Source organism: Bactrocera dorsalis, chromosome 3 (assembly GCF_023373825.1).
Source record: "Bactrocera dorsalis isolate Fly_Bdor chromosome 3, ASM2337382v1, whole genome shotgun sequence".
In the NCBI taxonomy this organism is placed as follows: domain Eukaryota; kingdom Metazoa; phylum Arthropoda; class Insecta; order Diptera; family Tephritidae; genus Bactrocera; species Bactrocera dorsalis.
The window spans coordinates 25,604,907-25,627,030 of record NC_064305.1 but is presented as its reverse complement, the minus strand read 5'-3'; the positions used below and the strand labels follow the sequence as shown (position 1 = coordinate 25,627,030).

Below are 22,124 nucleotides of genomic sequence, written 5' to 3'. Positions count from 1 at the left end.
ATTTGAGCATGAAACCAGAAACCCAAAAACTTTTTTTTTTTGTTACAGTTTGATATGAAGACCCATCTTAGTTTACTGATATTGTTTAGCATTCACTTCGAATTCATAAGGAAGTTCACGTATTTAAATGGATAGTATATAATTTAAAAAGCTTAAAAGCAATAAAACACTTAAAATTACCAAGCCTTGTTATTAAAATAATGCTTTCAATGGAGCTTAGTTCCGTTGATAACAATTTAATATAAATTATTTACTGCATACTCTCAGGCATACGAGTATGCTTAGAATGTTTGACCTGGCATTTTCAGTGGGTGTAACTTTTAAGAATCATAAGCTTAAACTGTATTATTAAATATTAGCCGTACTATATTTTTGTTACATTATATAGTAGATGACATTTACTTTAAAGTATTTTTGAATAAAGTTGTAGAATGTACATATCTATAGCGTGTTTTTTTCATACATCATATTTTCTATGAACCGGACGAGTCTGCTTAACGTTGTTTGCCCTACAAATATGATTTAGTTGCATACCGGTTAAGTCATAAACGTTCATATGTATATAAATTGCCGTTAGATATGCAAATGTGAATTTGTCACACATAATGTAATTTCTTTAACTTAATTCCCACGTTTTTTTTTTAATTTTTAAATTATATTCACGTGTGAGTGTTTTACTTTGACAGATGGTTTGACAGCTATGTTATAATATATTTGATATTACATACATATAAAAAAACTCCATGAAGTACTAAATTCATTCACATTTAGTATAAAGCAAGCAAATGCTTAGCCACACTATGTCTTTCTCTCTTAGTTTTTGGATGGTGTGGTCCAGATATCAAGTGTGATGTTACTCATTCAAAAGATGCACAAAATTATTCTAATTCAAATTAAACGAATATTAAATTTTATTCCTGAATATCCTTACCAATGAAATATAATTTAAAAAGAATTAATAAGAAATCCACTTCTGATTTTACTAAAAGTAGCTCTAAGTGCGTATAAAAACTCATTAATTAAATATACTTGTATACGAATTGATAAATTTGTCATTTCAAAGTATTTCCAAATACTTATTGAGAAAAAACTTATTATTTAATTTCAAAAAATGCCTGTAATACATTTTCTCATAAACATTTTTTTTAGTTTTGAAAATATTCTACCAAAAGTTTATTCAGAACCGTCTTTTATAAAGGGGCTCATTTATTTATGGCCCTTCATTTATAGAGTAACCTCAAGACCTAAGCTTTTAAAGGGAGTAGCTCTAATGTAAAGCTTTAGAGTAAAGCGTAAGAAGGCAGGAGAGTACAGACTCGTTGCCAATCCGCTTAATATGAGGTAAGAGTGCCCTTCAGCTCATCGGGTTTGCTGTTTCCAGTGATTTCGCTGTGAATCAGCAATTAAACAAGTCGGATAACAAAATAATATTGAGATACTTCCCAGAAGTTTGATAGCAGCCACCTCCGAATGAAAGACACTGCACGGGTTTGGAAGATTGACCTTCGCCGGAGTACACTTGGCAGGTCCTTTAGTGCACCATAAATGCTAATTGAGTGTCGATCTTTAAACGCATTCCTGCTGCTCAGGGAGTGTGGGTTTTTTGAGCGCCCCCTAAACAACAAACCCATAAAACATTAATGACTTAATATAATATATATAATATTATTGATTTAGAACTAAAATATTTTAGGTGAGAAATACTACCTTTTCCCAATTGCTCCTGTACTGAGCTATAATGTTAACAATTCCTTTTAACTCTCTCCTTAATGTTACGCCTCCACAATAGCTTTTTGTACTTCACTATGTTCACAGGCGTTATAGCCTATCAATGAAAATAGAGAAACCTAATAAAAACTAGCTTAATTTTATTAAGATTATCTATCAATTCGTCATTCCACTTCTATGTTATCTGCCCATTTGGTTACCACATTCATGAATGCTTGAGTAAGATCATAGACGGTGTTTAGGTATTTTGCTTTTACCAAATGCCTCTAATTACCTCATTCGGAAAATCTGAGAAAGTTGTACATCCTTCACGGAAGTTCTTCAAGGGTTTATTTGAAACAAGGGCGAAATTATTTTCATTAACATAAGCACTATAAGTTATTTACACCACTGTTACAAAGTTTTAAATCAATTTCAAACATTTTGTGGAAACTATGAAAAAAATTTAGGAAATTAGAAAAAAAAACGTGATATCGAAATTGGAACCACGCTTCTAGTTATTGTCAAAAATACAATATATAAAAAATTATCTACATTTGATGTGTACGCAGTACTAGACTAGACGAAATATCAAACTTAGATATCAAGTCTCTCTCCAAGTTCTCAAAAAGCGGAGACGACCTGTATGACGCATATTTCACCTCAAATTATGTAGATCTATGTATGTCGTGACAGTCAGCCGTTGTAATCTAACCTAACCTATACTTCCTAGACAATGTCATGTTTAAATCTTTAATCCGTAACTTTTAAAATTCGTTTACCGAAAAAAGTTAAGTGGGGACAAGTCTGGTCTACGAGTTGACCAGTTATTGTTACCTTTTGAATTTGAATTTTGTACTACTTAATAAATAATCCTGTTGAATCTACTTGCTCGAACTGAAAAATAAACAACTAAGGAAGAGCTAAGTTTGAATGTAACCGAATATTTCATACTTTTGCAACTTACCAGGTTCAAAGCCGGCTAAATACAATACCTTCAGATGTTGGCAATACTAAAAAAACGTAGTGAAAAGGTTCAACTTGATTGTCCGACTAAATTAGGAATGAACTTCAATCAATTTTCGTATTATATTAACTTATTTTGAAGGTCATTATATTTTAGTTTTTTATTATATTTTATTTTTCGTCATCGAAAATTATACCAAAATCATTGGTGGTAAGAAATATAATGTTTAAAATTAATGCAATCAGCCCGCATTAATTTTAAACATTGTTCAGGTATTAGAGAGATGAGAACTTATCTTTACGCAATTTTATAAATATATAAATGTAAACGTATATATGGAGTAAATTAAGCCGTACGATTCAAAATCGTGAATAGCTACTGTATGGGGCTAAGCCAGGTTTTCTCCCGATTTTATCAATAAATGGCATAAAGATACACCATTTTTAGAAAATAGGCTATTTTTGATATAAGGTGATATAATTATCAAAAAAGCTTTATTAATAATTCCACACATTTAGCATCTGACTTCTTGAAAATGTATAGTCCGATTTCGTCAATTTTTGGGCGTAGGTTGAAATGCGTCGAAGACACTATTTATGCAAAGTTTTATTCGCTTACATTAATTGGTTATTGATTTATGAAATAAAATAATAAGAAAGAACTCAAAATTGTGTTGTATGGGAAGTGGGCGTGGTTTTTCTGATTTCGTTCAATTTCACACCGGTAATTGAAATTGTCTGTGCAAGTATACTGTTACGTAACGAATTTGGTTGAAATCGGTCGAGTCCACTTAAATGTAGGCGGCGCTATGCCCAAAATTCCAAAAATTGACAGGTCTTCTAAGGCCCTTTCGGGTTAGTAAAAGATATGTATATTAAACCTATTAGAGGGCTGGCTTGCGCCCATTTTTTCAAATTACATATTGCACGGACAGATGAACGCACGGACAGACACTCACCCGGATTTAAACTCGTCAAATCTCTCTTCTCGTCTAATTCGATTATTTTTAAGTGATACAAACAATCGTTAGGTGAACAAAACTATTATATTCTGTAGCAAGAGTGGGGGATGGAGTCATGTGTAGAAGTTCACGCAAGTGAGGAAAGTTCTCTGATCGCCATTCACTTGGGAGTGGCCAGAAACGATTCTTTTACATATGACTCAAGCAGCTCACGACTTCCGGTCTTTGACCAAGTAACCTCTGGGTAGCCTAAGAACATCCGTTTGAAGGCGAGCTAAAGTGAGAAGGCGAAATATCCCCTACATAGGGCTGTGCGCTCGGTTTGGGACCCGCCACGTAAAAAAACAACCCCAGCGAATAGCAACAACCAGCCTCGGATGAGAGACCCCCCTTTTGATGACGACCATGGAAAACGAAATAAGGACTACGAATTGAGGGCATGCACCTGGAATATCCGGTCCCTTAATTGGGAAGGTGCCGCTGCCCAGCTGGTTGATGTCCTCGTGAAAATAAAGGCTGACATCACCGCCGTCCAAGAAATGCGATGGACGGGACAAGGACAAAGACGAGTAGGTCCTTGTGGCATTTACTACAGTGGCCATATAAAGGAGCGCAAGTTTGGTGTGGGATTCGTGGTGGGAGAGAGACCACGCCCCGGCGGAAGGGAAGGACGATGTGACCAAAGATGACTTTTATGAGCGCTTGAAGCTCGCTTATGAGAGCTGCCCCCGCCACGATGTCAAAATCGTGCTTGGCGACTTCAACGCCAGGGTGGGCAAAGAAGGTATCTTTGGCACTACGGTCGGTAAATTCAGCCTCCACGAGGAAACATCCCCAAATGGGTTGAGGCTGATCAATTTCGCCGGGGCCCGAAATATGGTTATCTGTAGTACTAGATTCCAGCAGCCAGAAGCTACCTGGCTGTCTCCGGATTGAAAAACCACCAACGAGATCGATCATGTTGTGATAGACGGAAGACACGTCTCCAGTGTTTTGGACGTGCGTGCGCTCCGAGGTCCTAACATCGACTCGGACCACTATCTTGTTGCAGCTAAGATTCGCACCCGCCTCTGTGCAGCAAAAAACGCACGCCAACAAACACAAGGCAGGTTCCACGACGAGAAGCTGCAATCACAACAGACAGCCGAACGATTTTCTACTCGGCTTGCACTCCTGCTCTCTGAGAGCACTCGTCAACAACTCGGTATAAGGGAACTGTGGGACGGCATTTCAAACTCCTTACGTACAGCTGCAACCGAAACCATTGGTTTTCGGAAAGTGCAAAAGAACAGCTGGTACGACGAGGAGTGCCGTGTCGTAGCGGAGAGAAAACAGGCTGCCTACCTCGCAACGTTACGATCGACCACAACACGTGCGGGATGGGATAGATACCGAGAGTTGAAGAGGGAAGCGAGTCGCATTTGTAGACAGAAAAAGAAAGAGGCCGAAATGCGTGATACGAAGAGCTTGATAAGCTGGCCGACAGGGGTAATGCTCGAAAATTCTACGAAAAGATAGGGCGGCTTACAGAAGGTTTCAAGACCGGAGCATACTCATGTAGTAGTCACCGATGCCCAGAGCATACATAAATTATGGAGGGAACCCTTCTCCAGCCTGCTGAATGGCAGTGAACACACAACGCCAGGAGAAGACGAACCCGATTCCCCAATCGATGACGATGGAGAAGACGTTCCATTGCCCGACCAAGAAGAAGTTCGAATAGCAATTACCCGCCTGAAGAACAACAAAGCGGCGGGGGCGGATGGATTGCCAGCCGAGCTATTCAAACACGGCGGCGAAGAACTGATAAGGAGCATGCATCAGCTTCTTTGTAAAATATGGTCGGACGAAAGCATGCCCAACGATTGGTATTTAAGTGTGCTATGCCCAATCCATAAAAAAGGAGACCCCACATTAATATCGCGTATAAGGTTCTATCGAGCGTATTGTGTGAAAGATTAAAGCCCACCGTCAACAAACTGATTGGATCTTATCAGTGTGGCTTTAGACCTGGTAAATCAACAACTGATCAGATATTAACCATGCGCCAAATCTTGGAAAAGACCCGTGAAAGGAGAATCGACACACATCACCTCCTCGTCGATTTCAAAGCTGCTTTCTGCTTGCATCGGTCTCAACACCCGCGCCGTTAGTTCTGCTTTCTCCAGACTGAATAAGGAAGCAAAACAAATGGGTCTGGCAGTGAACGAGGGCAAGACGAAATATCTCCTGTCATCAAACAAACAGTCGTCGCACTCGCGACTTGGCACTCACGTCACTGTTGACAGTCATAACTTTGAAGTTGTAGATAATTTCGACTATCTTGGAATCAGCGTAAACACCACCAACAATGTCAGCTTAGAAATCCAACGCAGGATAACTCTTGCCAACAGGTGCTACTTCGGACTGAGTAGGCAATTGAGAAGTAAAGTCCTCTCTCGACGAACAAAAACCAAACTCTATAAGTCACTCATAATACCCGTCCTGCTATATGGTGCAGAGGCTTGGACGATGACAACATCTGATGAGTCGACGTTGCGAGTTTTCGAGGGAAAAGTTCTGCGAAAGATTTATGGTCCTTTGCGCGTTGGCCACGGCGAATATCGCATTCGATGGAACGATGAGCTGTACGAGATATACGACGACATTGACATAGTTCAGCGAATTAAAAGACAGCGGCTAGGTCATGTTGTCCGAATGGGCGAAAACACTCCAGCTCTGAAAGTATTCGACGCTGTACCCGCCGGGGGAAGCAGAGGAAGAGGAAGACCTCCACTCCGTTGGAAGGACCAAGTGGAGAAGGATCTGGCTTCGCTTGGAATATCCAATTGGCGCCACGTAGCGAAGAGAAGAAACGACTGGCGCGCTGTTGTTGACTCGGCTATAATCGCGTAAGCGGTGTCTACGCCAGTAAAGAAGAAGAAGCAAGAGTTTAACAAGATTATTATTTGTTACAAAAATACACCGCATACTATATACTAACATAAGTACACTCAGCAATGCCGTTTTATTAAAAACAAGTATTATTTACTAATGCAATACTGTTAGAGTATGATATACGGATATACATACATACGAAGCCATACATCACTCAACGAAGTTTTTAGACAAACGAAAATACTTTTCAAAGCAAAGTACATTTTTATTTTTCATTTCAAACAAATGTATCTCTTTTATTTCAATTTTGGTTATTGCTCACACTTTTTATAATATAATCATTTTACTTTTTTTGTTACATATGTACGTACTGCTGAAAATTATTGTTTTTATTAATTTTTTGCACATTGAGAAACGTCAATGCTAATCCGAAATGTCACGTTTATTTTTTTACGATCGTCCATCAGCTGTTACTGTAACGATTTAAATGAAACGTGATTTGCATAAATACGTCACAACTATCCGGTACGATCAATGTACTACAGCTCATCTCATCAAAGCTGTCTTAAACCACATTTCAAGGAATGTGTAATCGATTATACCAAAAGAACCTTCTTGTCAATCTCGTTACTAAATCATAAATAAGCACAAATATATAGTACATATTTGTATATAAAATTTAATCATAGATATGTACGAGGGCTGTCCGATAAATAACCGACCTCAACGTGAAGCTAGCGGCACATCTGAAAAAAAGTCTCTACTACAAATTTTGCATATTATAATAGCTACTCGCCAAAATTTCAGAAATTTATCTTGCGCAATTATCTGTTGACAGTCGTTTTTGTGAGTCTATTTCGGTGATTTCCCCAAAATGGAAAAAATTGAATATCGAGCTGTAATTAAATTTTTATTTTTGAAAGGCAATACGCCTTCACAAATCAAAGATGAGTTGGACTCTGTGTATGGTGACTCTGCACCATCGTTTACCACCGTAAAATTTTGGGCAGCTGAATTTAAACGTGGTCGCAGGAGCTTGGAAGATGATGAACGTCCTGGGCGTCCAAAAACTGTAACCACTAACGATAACCTCGCTAAAGTTCATCAATTGGTACTAGACGACCGCCGGATTAAAGTTAGGGAAATAGCTGAGATTATGAAGATGTCAAAAGAAACTGTTTGTCACATATTAAACCAAGATTTGGGCATGAGAAAGCTGTCCGCGCGTTGGGTGCCGCGTTTGCTTACGCTAGACCACAAACGTGCGCGCATGAACATTTCCAGCGCTCTGTTGGCTCAGTTTAGAGGCAATAAGACCGAGTTTTGGCGCCGATTGATATTTGTAGACGAAACTTGGATTCATCATTATACGCCCGAAACAAAAAACCAATCTAAACAGTGGATTGAAAAGGGGGAACCAGCCCCAAAAAAACCTAAAGCTGTGTATTCGGCTGGGAAAGTGATGGCGAGTGTTTTTTGGGACAGCCATGGAATTACAGGAGCATACTACGCATCATTATTGGACAAGCTAAAGGAAGAAATTTCGAAAAATCGGCCACATTTGCAAAAAAAGAAAGTCTTGTTCCACCAAGACAACGCACCATCTCACACCTCAACAGTCGCCATGGCGAAAATCCACGAATTGCGGTTCGAACTGCTTGACCATCCACCTTATTCACCGGATCTAGCACCAAGCGACTTTTTTTTTGTTTTCTCAACTTAAAACTGCCCTCGGCGGCCAGAGATTTGCGTCAAATGAGGAGGCAATCTCTTTCGTGAACTCGTATTTTGCAGACAAAGACGCCAAGTACTGTTTGGAAGGGTTGCAGAGATGGGAGCATCGCTGGGAGAAGTGTGTGGAGTTACAAGGAGACTATGTAGAAAAATAAAAAAAAAAAAATTTTGAAAAAGTCGCGTGCATCATGGTTAGGTCGGTTATTTATCGGACAGCCCTCGTATATATTTATATAGTGTATATATACATATAAGTCATTTTACTTATGGTATATACATATGTACATTTTATTTTTGCTTAAGAATGTATGTATATCTACATATTTCTATATTTTACTCTAGCATTCACCTCTGAATTCGCAATGTACATATGCTTATTGTTATGTACATATGTATGTCATGAGATCGTATAGTCCAATGAAATGTCAGAGTAAAAAGTTCAAATTTCAAACAGTTCCACTTAAATCGGACGCTAATGAACAAAATTGTATGTATAAAAGTATGTAAATACTATTTGTATATTTAAAACACAATTTGGTAGTCTGTACATGATTGTGATTTACAACTATATACATGCATATGTATGTGTTTTACACACCTAATGGCAAAGTATTTAGTCATCCATTTCATATGCGTAAAAATAATTTTCGTTATCGACGCCGGCATCGCTGTTGCACGCGATAAACATTCCTTAAGCAGACATACAGTATGTGTATATGTATGTATATACGCAATATGTACATATGTAGGCATGATGTCGATTTGCACCTACTTACTTTCACAAGACCGCAAATAAGCCAAGTAAGTTAGTGTTGATAACTACTATTTGTGCTATATACTTATATTTGATTGTTTAGTGAATGTGTATGTACTCACATTTGTATGTAGGCATTTGCCCTGCTTATCTTATCACAAAATATTTTACAGTCATTCATATTTGTATAAGCTTGCATTGCTCTCATAAATATTTTTGCCGACCTACATATTATATGTACAATACATACATATGTAAGTACATATATACCATGTATAAATGATGTAATATTGAGAATTTCAATTGTAGCGGGCTACTTAATCTGCATTACTAGAAAGGCTAATAAATAAATTTCAGAACGTAGCTGAAAGACTGAGTTTTCTTTTATGCTTATGCATTTATTATATAATTGCCATATAAATATAATTTTATTATAAACAATGTTCTTGTTATGTAAAATAAAAAATTAAAGAACAGAGCAAATAGAAATAAATCACAATACCATAATTCAAATGAAAATTTGAATAGCCAATATTTTAAGAAATTACATTGCACTAAAATGTGTTAATGCTATATTGTTCTGACAAAAGTAAACAAATAATATCTGTAGTATTAGCTAATATAACTTTTATAATGAAAACTGCATTAATATGCCTTGATAGCTTTAAAACACTGTGACACTGTGCCACCGATTAAATGCGAAATATATGACAGGTTCATATAACCATTTTTGAAGTAAACCATTAACTTGAGTGCAGACTATAAAACTATATAAGTATGTATATAACATTTAGATATCAATCCCGTCGCTTCATTGACGCCGTTCTTCTAATATAATATGGTAATATTATCAACTATTTATGATATACAATTTGTGCTCAATAAGCTGGTAAAAACGTACGATGGTTATTATAAAAGTGCCATTGTACGAAAGGTGTAACGAGTCACCGTGATAAACCTTTCGAAGCGATTGAGAACGCGACAGTAACACTACCATAAAAAGTAAAGCAGTATATTTTTTCCTCTAAACTAATGTATGTATGATAAGGATTTTCATTTTTAATATTTTTTATTGCTTTGCGGACACACGCAAATTGTGTTCTTTTTTTATTGAAAAATAATTCCCTAAAAATTTTAGTCCTTAATTTTGACTTTAAGTACTTTCTTTTCAATTGCTCACGTTTTTCATATATTTTTGAAAAAATTAAGTAAACGGCTGATTTTATAGAAAACTTACAAGTAAAAAAAAGTTGTAGAAAATTAAATTTCGGACAAAAAAGTTCGAAACGAGCATGCCATAAAGTGCTTTGTTTCGGAGATATAAATAAGCGATTTAATAAAAAAGTAAACATATAAAGGTTTGAATGAAATTTTTGTATTTAAAGCTTCTTTCAAAAACTTTATATCAATTCTTTCTTCTTTTATTTCGGAAGTTTTTCGATAAAACCAGCCGTTAGTTCAATTATTTCAGACGTGAAAAATCGAAGAGGAAGTACTTAAAGTCAAAATCAATGCCCAAATTTTTCAGGAATTTGTTTTTATTCAAGTGTCCGTAAAGAAATAAAAAAGGTTTAAAATGAAACACCCTAATGTATAATAGGTCTAGTAATAAGAATTCTATTTTTTTTTTAATAAATGGCTTTAGTTATCCGTATATTGCGTTGTATACGTGCTATACTATGCTAAATGGTGTTAGAAAGATAAGATTTCAAACTAAAGAAGTAAGGAAGGGCTAAGTTCGGGTGCAGCCGAACATTTTATACCCTTGCAACTTGCAAGAATCAAAGACAGGGAAATGATTTAGTTATATAGATTAACAGAAAGAAAATGATTCTCACTGCAGAACTAAACAGAGAAGATACTGTCTTCTATAAGAGTATACAGCTGCTGGCGTACGCCGATGATATGATATGATTAGCCTCAACAATCGCGTTTAAGTTCTGCTTTCTCCAGAATGGATAAGGAAACTCAGCAAATGGGTCTGCTAGTGAACGTGGGCTAGACGAAATACGTCCCGTCATCAAACAAACAGTCGTCGGACTCGCGACTAGGCAGACACCCACGTCACTGTTGGCAGTCGTAACTTCGAAGTCGTAGATAATTTCGTTTATATTGGAACCAGTATGAATCCAACGCAGAATAACTCTTGCCAACAGGTGCTACTTCAGACTGAGTAGGCAATTGAGAAGTAAAGTCCTCTCTCGACGAACTAAAACCAAACTCTATAAGTCACTCATTATTCCCTTTCTGCTATATGGTACATAGGCATTCACGATGACAACATCTGATGGTCCTTTTCTCATTGGCTACGGCGAATACCGTAGTCGACGGAACGATGCGATGTATGAGATATACGACGACATTGATATAGTACAGCGAATTTAGGGAGCGCGGCTACGTAGGTTAGGTTATGTCGTCCGAATGGATGAAAGCTCTCCAGCTCTGAAAGTATTAAAAAGGCCAGGTAGATAAGAACACTTCGCTTGGAATCTCCAATTGGCGGCACATTTGAAAAGAAGAAACGACTGGGGCGTTGTTTTCAACTCGGCTATAACAGTAAGCGTAAGCGGTTTCTACGCCAGTAAAAAAAATATTTAAGGCATTACAATATGATTGATAAATTGAATCTATCGTAAATTTTAGATAAAAATTAACCTCAAAATTTTTTTTAATTCTAAAATTAGAATTTTTGAAATTGCAAAGTAAAAGCTTTTATTTTTATTTGCTTTTATAAAATTGGCAATGAAGAGCATGCATGCTATTTTCCTAAATTGTTTTCTAATTTTACTGAAATAAAATTTGTACTCGTTTACATTTGTACATACGAATAACGCTTGTACACATTTACAAATATTTGTAACTAAAAACCAATTCAGGAATGATTGTAAAATATATGTATGCATATTAAATTTCTAAAAATGCCAAATTTTTATTCAACATCGAAAAATAATTGCACCCTTACATAATACGGTGAATTGGGAAATTTTGGTACAATGATTGTTGTTGTTGCATGATTAAACAGTTTTGTTTATGTACACACACTGTACATGCATACGACGAATGTAAATAAAGTCGCTCTTATCAATGCGTATACGCCGTGGCGCACCAACCGTTGTACAAACGTGACAGTAAACAATGTTAAAAGTTAACCGGTGCGTCGATAAAAAATAACAAATATACATACATACCCTTTTGCCCGTAGAAAGCTTCAGATTAATACAAGCAACTTGCGGAAGATAAGTGTTATCGGAGTGCCACAATCTATATAGTGCGGAGACAAAAAAAGGTTTCGATTTTTACCTGTTACTTTGATAATTATATATGTGTATGTATGCAAACTGTTTGTATATACATATGTATAGTTGCTTAAATAGTGATTAGCTTGTCTAACCGTCTTCTGGAAGTGCCCTGCTATCACAAACTCCAGCAAAATGGCACTTTATTGCCAAGGTTTGAGGGTTAAACCACTAATAAAGAAAACAACAACAATGCAGCAATCTACCGTCAATAATGAAACAAAACGCAACTATAGAAAACTAAACAACCATGGCACCTACTCGCCAGCAGTGTTGAAATTATGTTGGTTAGTTCGTTTTGGAGCAGCGACGCCGTTGGACGAGTTCGTTCCAAGCACCGGATTGTGCGTGTTTAGTGCTCGTGTATGTAGTTATTGCTAATTTTGTCTTGCGTTGATAATCATTTGCATGCCAATTTGGCGAATTCAAAAATAATTAAAAAAATATTATTGAGCGTGAATATTTTGCATATTTATAAGTGTTCAATAATAGTGCAAAACAAGTGTTTGTATGTGTGTATGTATATTTCCGATCTACTTTGACTGACATACTGTGCCATTTGGCGGTTTAATCAATTAATTGAATTAAATTCTCTCGATTTGTTTCGCATCAAGTGAATCATCGAAAATGATCGTACAGTATTCTAATGTAAATAGCCTAATAATTTTATTTATATGTGTGTACACATGTACACATATTTCTATATAATGTGGCTAAGTGTAAAAATTTAATTAATTTGTTACAACAAAAATTTACTTAATAAGCGCAAACAATACACTATATATTATTCACTGTGAATGCAAAAAGTGTATCAAATTTACAATTTAGAAATACAAAAATACAGAAATTTAAAATGCCCGTTAATAATTACGCTAAACATGCGAAAATTCAATAATTTATTGCAATAACAATAAAAAAAATAATATAACAAAAAGTGAAATAAAAGTCAAATAACTAATTACATAAGCACATATTATTTTATCTGTAAAAATTGTATCTAAAAATTACTCACAAATTATAAAAAAAAAATTATTAACCGGTGAAAAACAATTATTTTTAAGTCTAGCAAATCTGCCGGTACTTACACACATCAAAGATAAGGCTTGAGTGAGTAAGCTTATTAAATTTTAGTAGTAAGTCGCCTAAGGCCTCTTAATACTTGTGTCTAAAGAAATTTGATAACCAATTCGTGGTATATGTAACGTCACATCAAGTTAATATGTTTGTATGTCGAGATATGAAAGCAAACAAGTGATTTTTTTCAATAAATATGCCTTAACTACACAAGAATTCGTTTATTAATCGTCGAAAATTTTATATAAAATATTATATTTGTGGCAACTTTTTTCCTGTTTTATTAGTGAAAACGTGATTTCAAACACGTAATATTTAAATTATGATATCTGGTTTTTGATTCTTATTCAATACATAATCAAAATTATATTTAAAACTCTTTACGAAGGCAGGTTTTAAAGTTTGTGGAATGGATGCTTAGATGCTTGAATTGGTTAGTAGTCAAATCCATTATAGCCAAACGCGTGAGGGCACGAGTGCAATTTAGTGGACTTGGAATTAAAATTAAGGTTACTAGCGCGATAGACTATAAACGTCGTATTTCGAAAATTAAAAAAAATATCGTATCGATTGTTTTGAAAATTTTAGGGTAGACATGTTAAATTACCCCCACTGAGGAATAAAATAGGTCAGTAAAATCTTTTAAGAAACTTAATATAATGTTTAAAATCGAAATATGGAAATATATCAAAATACTACCACTAAAATCGTTATAAAAATCAAGTGGATTATTGCTATAAATATTTATAAGCATTCAAAACATTTGGCTTAAAATTTAGTAATATCATTATGCACATAAATAAATCAAACACTAAGCAATAATATTTCCAAGAATTCAAGATAATGAGTTTTGAAGACTAAAATAAATTATAAAAAGTTTGGATTTTTTTTTATTTGTGACCGGTTACTCTTCATTAAACCTTTATAACACTACATACTTTACAGTCATTTGGCCAATGTGATGTTAGAAGCTGTTCTTGCTACTTAGTTTTACCTTATAGAAAATTTTAAATTTCACCATAAATACCTTACACACCTCTCATAACATTAGTCTTAAAATTTTTCCTTCAGATTTGTTGAGTAGTGTAATGAAGCCCATCTTCAACGTAGAATCCAAATCAACGTTAATATCGGTCGGATTTAGATATATAGTATTTGTATTTTTTTTGTATAACTCATATGTATATGATGATCACCAATTGTTTTAAGCGTTCATAAGTGTTTATAAAGATGTATTTTAATTAAATTATTACGAGTATAGGCCGCATTACTAGTTTTTCAAAACTACTTACGATTATGGGTTAGGCAAGGTACCCACGCAAATGCCATAATAGTTGAAGCTCACCATAAAAGTAAACTAAAGAATTACAACTGAGATTTTGTGATAATAATTATAGTTGCAGCTAAAAAGCCTGCGATAAAGGGAAAAAGATTGTTTAGAAAACTGCATTGTCATTGGTCAATATTTGTAAATAAATAAAAAATTGTGAAAAAAAATTTAACAGCGGCGTAATTGAAAAGTACTCAATAATTGCTGCATATACATATGTATGTATGTATATGTATATGTCCATATATTTTTATACTCTTGCAACCAGTGGCTACAGAATATTATAGTTTTGTTCACCTAACGGTTGTACACATCACCTAAAACGAGATAGATAAAGGATTATATACAAGTACATATATAAAATGATCAGGATGTCGAGAAAAGTTGAACTCCGGATGACTGTCTGTCTGTCCATCCGTCTGTCCGATTGTGCAAGCTGTAACTTGAGTTAAACTTGATATGCAAGTTTCTTAGTACAAAAATAATTACGAGTTGGTAGATGGGCGTAATCGGACCATTGCCACACAAATCGCCATTAACCGAAAACATATAAAGTGTCATAACTAAGCACTAAATTAAGATATAAAGCTGTAATTTGGTACAGAGGATCGCAGTAGCAAGCGGCCTGTGTGAAATTTTTTTTTAAGTAGCGTGAAACTGGATGTAAGTAATTGGAGTATAACCCAGCTCACTCCTCATATAACCGTACTGTTAGAAACTACTAAAATCGCGATAAATCAATAACTAAATGCTAAATTTTACTACCGAGACGGTATGAGAGAGCTTTATGGGAGATGGTATGAAAATTGGACGATAGACGTGGCGCCGCCCACTTATTGGTGAGATTCCATACCTCGGGACCCGACCAAACCGATTTCGACAAGATTTAGTACGTGGCATTCTTCTTACATGTCACATCGTGAAAATGGACGAACTCGGATAATAACCACGGCTACTTCCCATATAGCACATTTTAAATTTTATTCATAACAGTGTAACTTTGTGCCTAAAATAGATAAATTTGAGCGAAAACTTGGTCTAGCCCTTACATAACTAATATATAATATGAATTTACTCTATATAATTTGTTTTGCGCCTTAAAGTCTTTCCCTGGCAAGTTGCAAGAGTATAAAATGTTCGGATGCACCCGAACTTGGCCCTTCCTTACTTGTTATAGATGTATTTCTTCAAGAAACTTGCACTTTTTGATCCGCAAAACATTAAAATTCTTAGAATATTCTTTTATATAATAAAAACAGATGGAAGCATTTATAATTTCGCATTAAATTCAGTACACTTGTATATACATATTACGTTTAATGTATATACATACATACTCCATAGGCTGCTCTATATATTTCTGGACTAAGCAACACTAAGTGTTGCCAGGTGCAATCTGACATTTCCATTGGAAAGTTTGACATTTTTTAGCATAACATCACTCAGAACGTTTTGTCATTTAATAGTGAATTGTTTTATTTACAGGGAATTAAAAAATTCATCTCGGCCAAAAAATGGAATTAACTCGTCAACATTTTCGTGCGATCATTTTTCATTTCGGTGCTTCAAAAGACGTTTATAAGATCGTCACAGGTGACGAATCATGGATCTATGCGTATGAGCCCGAAACAAAACAGCAATCGACCGTGTGGGTCTTCCAAGACAAGCCAAATCCAACGAAAAAAAACCATTATCGTTGATAAATATGCCTATATTCATTATTAGGCCAGAAATATTATAGCAGCCCTCGTATATATTGTAATGTGCTAGAAATATATTTAATAACTTGTAATTTATATATGAACTATGAAGGCCAAAGAAAAACATACTTGAAAAACGCAGAACCAAAATAAATGAATAAATACTTTTTGTTTTTGAGGAAAACTGTATTGTATCGTATTAGTCCAATTCAATTAGTTTTAAATATTTATGCAGACACATGTTTCGAAATTTAGAAGTCATAAAATCGTGAACATTTCGACAACATCGATTTGCAAAAATATATTAATTAAATTCAAAAATATTGATTTTATTATTTTCATACTTAAAAATCATACAAAAATAAAATAATATTTTCGTATATCTAGTAATCAGACAAAAGTATTACAAGTGTGTACATATGTATACCATATACATATATGTATATATGTTTACAATAGGGTGGCCCAAAAAGTTCGTTACATTTTCGTTCGCTGCATTGATCAGTCAACAACAATAACTATGTATATGCCAGTATTATTGATGTATCGATCATTCAACTCAGGCACAAGTTAGGAAAAGAAGTGAAATATTGAATCACCTGATCCTAGTTAACATTTTTCTTTGAGGATATCTCAAAAGCAAAATTCTCGAAGACCCATTCCCTTTGGCATGTGTTAAGCTATCATTGAAGAATTTTCTCATCAAGCCACAGTACTATCAAAATAAAGAAAAATACAGTAGCTGTAGTAATTCTGAAATTATTAAATCAAAATAACGTTACCTAAACATGGAATCATGTTGCTGTTATGAACTTTGGTTTCTACAGGTTTGAAGTTTTTGCATCATTATACCCTGTTAGCTCTCGTTTTTCAAATTTGTTCGAGAGATATTAGTTAGTTTGAATATTTATAAGTAATACTTCCGGCTATGATTAAAAATATATAAAGGATCAACCATTTCGAGGTTCCCGACTTAAAAAGAACACAGAAACTTCAAATTTAATGGGAAATGTTTATTTTCATTCGAAAGAACATCTTTTGGCAATTATTTTTTGAATATTATCTCTTTCAAATGTTGGCTGCGGCTACGTCTCAGATAGTCCATTCGTTGAGTCCAATTTTCAAGGACTCGTTCGAGCATTTCGACTGATAACTGGCGAATGACACGCAAGGACTGAATCGAAACGGCAGCGTCCGCATAGACTTTAGATTTTACATATCCCCACAGGAAAAGGTCTAACGGTGTGATATGACACGATCTTGGTGACCAATTGACTGTTCTATTCACCGAACTGTTTTTTTCGATAAATCCATTGCTTGATGCAATGTTTGGGTCTTGTTTAAACCAAATGTCGTCGAGGACACGAGCTTTAATTTCAGGTATCAAATAGTCGGTTATCATGGCGTAATAACGGTCGACATTGACGGTTATGTTCTCACCGCCTTCAATTTTGAAGAAATACGGACCAATGATTCCACCGGTCCACAATCCACACCAACCCGTTGTTTTTTCTGAATAAAATGGCAGATCTTGCATCTCTTCAGATTGCTCTTCGCCCCAAATGCCAATTGCTTGTTTACATTACCATTGGGTCAGAAATGGGTCTCATCACTAAACAAAGGTCGAGCGGCTTCAATTCTTGCACAAGTTATATTTTGAGTCCTTTCAATTTAAGATCTCAAGATAAAATGCGCCTAGTTGTTCCATATGTATGTCAGTCCGAGTTGCTTCGAACAACGCCGAATCGACTCTACACGGCCTTCGTACACATTCTCAGCTACGGCTGCTATATTTTTTACACTGTGTGCAGGACGTGGTCTATTCGATCGAATATTATACAATAACGAATGCTGGGTCTCAGATGAGTAGATTATGTTGACCAAAAGTTGAGCGAAGCGCGCAAAACATATTCTTTACAGAACGTGAATTTTCGTAATAAAGTTGAACTATTTGTAAACGTAGTTCAGACGTAAATCTTTCCATGATGAAATGCCAAACAATACCGAACAAAAATAACATGATAGAGGCTATTGAAAAATTTACCTCTACTTGGATCACCCGTTATATATGTATACAAATTATCAGTGTGGCGAATTGAATCGATTTAGCCATGTCCGTTTGTATATACGCAAGTATATAGTAGTAGTCCCTCAATTTTTTTTCGGATCGATCCGAAATTTCGCATGGCGTCTTTTCTCTCCAAGAAGCTGCTCATTTGTCGGAACCAACATCGGACCACTATAGATTATGGCTACCATGCAGATTGGATAATCAAAATGAAATTCTCGTATGAAAAACTTTTTCATTTGATAAGATATCTTCATAACTGGTAGATCAATATAAGTATTAAGAACGTTTCTCAGCATAGACACACTCAAAGGTTATTGTACATTTTACAAGAACTAATTAAGATTAAATTGAGTAGTTTTACCAACGTAGGAGTACTACTAGAAATATTTCATTAACTATTACCATCTTAAAGTATCATGTTACAAGAACATCGCTTACACTTAACAACGTAACTCAGAACTCACATATAAAACAAACCAATCAAGTGACACTCAAGCCACTTTCTACACAATAATACGTTACTCGTGTGTATAAACAAACAATCCCTCCACTGAATTTTTAATGCATTAAAACAAAAGCCACTTAAATGGCAAGTAAGGAAGTATTAAATTCGACTGCAGTCGAATATTGGGTACTCTTGAATTGTTTAAAAATGTGAAGGATTAAAGACACGAGAAATTTTTCTAGAGGTTTGGTGATTATTGTAACGATTAAATTAAAAAAAAAAACACTTTACACTCAAGTGAGTTGACGAAAATAACTAGAGGAAGATTTTAATAGTTTCATCGGTTTGCCTTGAACATAATGAAGATGTAAATAGAATTTATACATTTTTGGTAGCAAATGACTACATGTTATCCATTCTGGCATAAAATTTGGGTTAGGATTACCTCATATCAGAAGCAATATTATAATATATTAAGTTATATTTAGGAAACTTCCCTCATGCTTGAGTTATTTATTAGGAAGTAAAATAAGCAGAAGTTACTCAAAATGGCATTCTATGGAATGGAAGAGCACTGTTATATTGAGATTTTAGTGGGCTAAACCCTTCTCCGACTTTGAACTGACTCAGATGCGAGCAATTTTAATATTTTCGGATGGACTATGTAACTATATCGATTAATTTAACATTTTACGAACAACCATTCGATGTACAAATTTATTATACCCTATGCAACATGTTGCGAGAGTATAAAAAATAATGGAAAATCAAACGTGTTAATACGTACGTACGTAATGGCTATAGGCATTTAATGAGTGACTGTGCTAATTGAAAGAAACTATAGTGGGATTGACCTTTGAAACCACAAAGTAAACCACACGCATACAAACTGATACAATAATGTGCACAGTAGTAAATAACGGGTGATTTTTTTGAGGTTAGGATTTTCATGCATTAGTATTTGACAGATCACGTGGGATTTCAGACATGGTGTCAAAGAGAAAGATGCTCAGTATGCTTTGACATTTCATCATGAATAGACTTACTAACGAGCAACGCTTGCAAATCATTGAATTTTATTACCAAAATCAGTGTTCGGTTCGAAATGTGTTTCGCGCGCGTGTTTTGTTCAGCGATGAGGCTCATTTCTGGTTGAATGGCTACGTAAATAAGCAAAATTGCCGCATTTGGGGTGAAGAGCAACCAGAAGCCGTTCAAGAACTGCCCATGCATCCCGAAAAATGCACTGTTTGGTGTGGTTTGTACGCTGGTGGAATCATTGGACCGTATTTTTTCAAAGATGCTGTTGGACGCAACGTTACGGTGAATGGCGATCGCTATCGTTCGATGCTAACAAACTTTTTGTTGCCAAAAATGGAAGAACTGAACTTGGTTGACATGTGGTTTCAACAAGATGGCGCTACATGCCACACAGCTCGCGATTCTATGGCCATTTTGAGGGAAAACTTCGGACAACAATTCATCTCAAGAAATGGACCCGTAAGTTGGCCACCAAGATCATGCGATTTAACGCCTTTAGACTATTTTTTGTGGGGCTACGTCAAGTCTAAAGTCTACAGAAATAAGCCAGCAACTATTCCAGCTTTGGAAGACAACATTTCCGAAGAAATTCGGGCTATTCCGGCCGAAATGCTCGAAAAAGTTGCCCAAAATTGGACTTTCCGAATGGACCACCTAAGACGCAGCCGCGGTCAACATTTAAATGAAATTATCTTCAAAAAGTAAATGTCATGAACCAATCTAACGTTTCAAATAAAGAACCGATGAGATTTTGCAAATTTTATGCGTTTTTTTTTTTTTAAAAAGTTATCAAGCTCTTAAAAAATCACCCTTTATATACATATTCTTCAACTCGAATATCATACTTACTACTAACTTCTTATCAACAAATATCTATGTGCACTTTGTACTCATAAAAAATTGATATGAATATTCTTATGGTAACCTTTATCTAATTACAAAATTCATCCGGAAACAAATTAGAAATAGTTCTAGTTATGAGTGATACATAATTATAGCAGAAGTTCCTACATACTAATTGCTAATTAAGATTCTTTAAGATTAATAACGCATATATTTTATGAGATATTCATGTAAATGATTATGATGAATATATCTTCCTTCTATAAACTCCAAAACCACAAAACTGATTTTAACGACATCCTCAGGACAATGTTATCGAAATCAGCTATGCAGAATTTAACGAAACATAGACATTTAAAATTGTTCTTTGTAATTACAATTGTAAATTATACAGGCATGAATAATCCATTCCATTACTAATCTTAATACATACAAAGAATCCAAATATTCTTCGAACTACATGACCTATCGAAGTATTTAGACCACAGTAAAGATATTGTTTATTAAAAATTAATTTCTCATCAACATGACATGTGAATTGTATCATAGCTTGTGCTCGTCGATTATCTAGTCGAATTCGTTGATTAAACACCAAATACAAAAAAATATAAAATAATTTGAGAACGCACGCAGATCCACTATAATCAACGTTTAATCAAATATTTAACTTTAGAACGACGGTATTAGTGTGTGTAATTAAAACTAAATAAGGAAACAATAGAGATTTAGAATGAAAAACAAACTAATAAAGAAATGTCGGCTGCACCGAAGCATAATACCCTTTACAAATAAATATACATACAAGAACTTGGTCTTATCTATCAATTTGTATATGGCAGCTAAATATTACAGTTGTACAATTTAAACCATTTCTTTGGAAAATTGAGGCCTCAAAAAATAATCCGTGCAAATTTCCAGAAGAGACATTTTCAAAATAAAAAAGTTTTCCATACAAGAACCTGATTTTGATGCTTCAGTTTGTATAGAATTTTAGAGCGATATCTCAAAAAACGAGTGAGTAGTTCGCGGTTATAGAGGCAAAATAGACAGACGGACATAGCAAAAACAATTCAGATCGGCACGCTGAACATATACTTACATATGCATGTATGTATATATTTTTTATAGAGTCCAGCATTTCCTTCTGGGCACTACAATCTTCGTGGAAAACTTAAAATAATATATATACATACATACACACAAAATTATTCCGCCGTACGTCGTTGATAATTAATATACACACATAAGTATATTGTATTAGTATGTGCTACACACTAACCTACTTTAGTTTTATCCATATCTTCATTAAATTCTATACCATTTT

General features: G+C 34.9%; 1 protein-coding gene across 10 annotated transcripts in view; it reads left to right on the top strand.

Annotated features, from left to right (window-relative positions):
* LOC105222321 (fatty acid 2-hydroxylase) overlaps window positions 1–22,124 on the top strand; it is a 50,924-nt gene that overhangs the window by 18,856 nt on the left and 9,944 nt on the right. The window contains exon 1 of one of the 10 annotated variants that reach the window (XM_011199591.4): window positions 12,522–12,659. The exons of 6 other annotated variants lie outside the window; for them this stretch is intronic. The gene's annotated coding sequence lies outside the window, so the exon portion shown is untranslated. 3 more of the 10 variants (XM_011199598.4, XM_011199599.4, XM_011199600.4) reach the window with 3 other exon arrangements.